A 4,439-nucleotide genomic window follows, 5' to 3' on the forward strand; every position below is an offset into this window, starting at 1 on the left:
CAATTTTCCACCCCTCCCATATCAATTCTCTTTGTCATTTGCCTTGCAGTTGCTCCATTACAGAAAAGATATGTTTCCACACCCCACTGAGGGTTGATTTGGCCAAGTGCTTTGGCCAACGGCATGTTAACGTACAGGATGCAAGCAGTGGTTCTTAACGTGTCTGTGAAATTGACCTTGTTCTCTAGCACTTCTGACATTGCCATGAAAGGTTGGTCCAAAAAGAATGGGAGGCATGTGGAGTGGAGAAGACCTAAATCTGACCCTCAGCTTAGAGCCAAGTCCAGCCAGGCTACAGTCAGGGCAGAGTCACAGCCAAGCTCAGCTCAAGTCAGCTGAACCCTAATCAACCATCGAACTGTGGCCGTGAGAATAAATGCTTGTTGTAAGTAAGCCACCAAGTTTTGTGGATTTGTTTTTGTTTTAAACAAGAAAGAATTTAATTTTTCTCACGGAAGAAGTGAGATGGAGCTAATGTGGTGGTTTCATGATCCCATCAGGGACCCACGTCCCTATGTTTTGGTCCTCAACATGTATTTATATTTATAAGATCGCTTCATGGTCCAAAAAGGTTGCTGTAGATACAGCCAACAGGTTTGCATTCCCAGCAGAAAAAGGAAAAGTAAAAGGTCAGGTCGTATTTCTGCTAAGGAAAATTCCAGAAGCCCCTCATGACATTTAGGCTTACATCTCATTGGCCAGAACTCCTTCTGTGCCTATAACTATCTGCTAGAGAACTGGGAAATGTGGTTTTTCCACTGAGCTTCAATGTCCTCATCTATAAAAGGGGTATCCTGGCACCTTTCTTGATGTTTATGGGAAGAACCAGAGGTCAGGCATTATTCTAGTAATAATAGTGGTTTAACATTGGGAACACTAAGTACTTGTCATTCATACTAATATTTAAATCCTTGAACAGCTTCACATTCAATCTATTTTTTCCTATAAGAAAGTTAAACGTTAAAGAGTTAATAAATAATCAAGTTTAAATTTGAACTCAGATGCTCTGGCTCCAGAGCCCTGTTTCCCACCCCCACTTCCATACTGCCTATGAAAACTGGGAGCTACCAATTGACAGATAAAATATAACTTCACAGTACACACCTATTAGAATGGCTAAAACAGAACAAAACAAAGCAAAACACAAAAACAAATGCTGGCAAAGATGCAGAGAAACTAGGACTCTCTTACATTACTGGTGGGAGTGCAAAATGGTAGACCCACCATGGAAAACAGCTTGGCAGTTTCTTAAAAAGCTAGGCATACATTTACCACATGACCCCTGGGTCCTACTCATTACCCTAGAGAGATGAAAACTGCTCACCCAGAATCCAGCTCTGTGCACAACCACCAAGTTCTGGAAACAACCGGATGCCCTTCCACAATGGAATGGCCGTGGCACAGCCACAAGATGGAATGAATACTACTCAGCAATAAAAAGGAACAAGCTACTAACAAATGCAAAAACATGGGTGAGTCTGTTGTGCGTTGTGCTAGAAAGATAAAGGGAGCCAAACTCAAAAAGCTACATACTGGATGGTTCAATTTATATGACATTCTGGAAAAGGCCAAGTGATAGGGTCAGAAATCAGATGGGTTGTTAGGGCTATGCTATAGAGTTTGACTATAGAGAGGCACAAAAAATTTTGGGGGTGACAAAAATATTCTATATCTCGATTTTGGTAGTGCTGACTACATAAAACTTACAAAACTACACACACACACAAAAGGGCAAATTTTACTAAATTATGCCTCTATTTAAAAATAAAAGATTGGGTGGTTTGCGGTACCTGGGTGGCTCAGTCAGTTAAGTGTCTGACTTCGGCTCAGGTCATGATCTCACGGTTTGTGAGTTTGAGCCCTGCATCGGGCTCTGTGCTGACAGCTCAGAGCCTGGAGCCTGCTTCAGATTCTGTGTCTCCCCTTCTCTCTCTGCCTCTCCACTGCTCATGTTCTTTCTCTCTCTCTCTCTCAAAAAAATTTTTTTAATTTTCAAATACCCCAGAGATCATGTGAGTCAGTAACTGTGGGTTTATTTTTTAAGTTTATTTTATTTATTTTGAGAGAGGGTGTACACAGGTGAGAGAGAAAAGGAAAGAGAGAATCCCAAGCAGGCTTCACACTGTCAGCACAGAGCCCCATGCAGGGCTTGATCTTATGGCCACAAGATCATGACCTACAGGGGAAGGGTGTGGAATCAGGAGTCGGATATTTAACCCACTGAGCACCCAGGCCCTGCATTGCTGGGTTGTTTTAATTCAATGGGTAAGGACACGGGAGCTGAGAGGGATTGAGGCAGGGCCCTTCAGCAGGCTGTGGGGTCAGGTCCTCTGGCTCCCAGCACATCTTGTCATCAGGGCCCATCCTGCAGCCAGTAGGAGAGGTATTGATGTACAGGGCAGGCCCCTGCCCCAAGGGAGCTCCCGCTGGCCTCTGCCTGCACCCAGGCTGTCTGACCTGCCCACCCAGACATGGTCCAGAAGATGGACTGAAAACCCCACCTGGAGCCCCACTCCCGGGACCCGCTGGTCACAGCTGTCCCCTGTGGCTGGTGAGAGGTGACTCTCCGTTCAAGTGTCCGTCCTCTGGTTCACTGAGCACTAGAATAGGACAGAAGGCTGTGTTGTGCCCTAAAAGCAGCACTGTTAAGTGCAGGGAGGGGCTGCTCCTGCAAACGTGGTGTTTAGTGGCAACAGAGACCTGCGCAAGCAGGGCTAAGGTCATGTTCCTCCAGCTCTGGGAGGGGGGGCCCCGGCATCAAGGCCAAGTGGCAGACTAAAGAAATGGAAACAGGAAAGACTCCAGGTTGGAAAGGAAACACGGCAGTTATAGGAAACGTTCCCCACAAAACCTGTGTGCAGTGGCTACAAATGCAGGAAAACACTTTAAAGAGCAGGTGACAGTGCGTCAAGTCCTAGACGTGCCCGGGGGTGTGTATGGCGTAGGTGTACCAGCCACGGACCTGATGCATCTTCACTCTCCCTTCGCCCACCAACGTGGGCACATGGATTGGCCTCCGGAACAGCTCTTCGGGACATGTGGACGCACCTGTGAGGTTCTCCTCCAAGACCCACTTATCGACCAGGTGTCTGCCAAGGGTCTCCCACGTGCCCGGTGCAGGTCCACCAGGGCCAGTGAGCTGGTGGACAAAGCACAGGAGTGCCGTCAATCACGCACACGTCAGATGCAGCCAGATGCTGGCAGGACAAGGGAAGGCAGTGTTCTAGACGCAGCGACCAGGAAGGCTGGGGCAGAGCTGGGACTGCAGCAGAGAAGCCCCACACTTGGCTGCGTGTGCAGGGGGGGTACCAGGCCAGGAGAACAGAAAGTTGGGGTGTGCGTGGCGTGTTTGAGGATCCACAGAGGGAATGGGTGGTGAAGCTGGGCCAGAGAGGTGGGCAAGATGAAGTCAGAGATCCTAATGGAGCTTGCAGGTCATGGGAGGATTTTGGATTTTATGCCGGGAGTGCTGGGGAGACACTGAAGAATGTTCGCTGTTGGTTGCAGGGAAATGAGGCACTGAGCAGGGCTTCTCAATGCCGGCACGACCAAGACCTTGGGTCGGATGTGTTGTTGTTGAGGGGCTCCCCTGTGCATTCCATAATGTTTAGAAGCATCCCAGGCCGCTACCCACTAGATCCAGAGGCACCCTTTCCCTCTGTTGTGACAACCAAAAATGTCTGCAGACCTTGGCCAGGGTCCCCTGGTGGGCAGAGCGCCCGAAGGAGATGCACTGCAGTCAAGGGACTCAGAAGGAGCAGGCCAGGAAGAAAGTCTCCTTGCCCAGGCAGGAGATGAGTGACTAGTTAGGGAGCTGGGGACACAGTAAAAAGCGGTTGACGTTCAGGGATTGGATGCCAGACAGTTCACCACCTTCAGCTAGCTGTTCTAAGTTGTGTCTAAATATAAACTTAGGGAGTAAGAATTGAGGATATTTTGCAGTTTTGCAGAAGAAGGGCTGTATGTTTGTATGGGTATGTAAAAGTGTAAAAGGGAACACAAGAGGGGCACCAGGGTGGCTCAGTCGGTTAAGCGTCTGACTCTTGACTTCAGCTCATGTCATGGTCTCACTGTTCATGAGTTCAAGCCCTGCATGGGGCTGTGCACTGATAGAGCAGAACTTGTTTGGGATTCTCTGTCTCCCTTGGTCTTTGCCCCTCCCCCCCTAAAAATAAATAGATGTTAAAAAATAAAGGAAACACAAGAAACTATTACCAATGTTGCCTTTGGAGGGAGGACCTGAGAGGAGACCAGGTATGACCTTCAGCTCTACCTAAATTTTCACTTTATATACACCTCCTCTTCTTCAGATGGGGCCATGGCCCAGTAACCCCATCCTAAGCTGAAAATATCTAAGTCGAAAATGCATTTAATCCACCTTCCCTACTGACCACCAGAACTCAGCCTTGCCTACCTCCTCTGTGCTCAGGAGACTTTCA

The sequence above is a fragment of the Suricata suricatta genome, chromosome 3 (assembly GCF_006229205.1).
Source record: "Suricata suricatta isolate VVHF042 chromosome 3, meerkat_22Aug2017_6uvM2_HiC, whole genome shotgun sequence".
In the NCBI taxonomy this organism is placed as follows: domain Eukaryota; kingdom Metazoa; phylum Chordata; class Mammalia; order Carnivora; family Herpestidae; genus Suricata; species Suricata suricatta.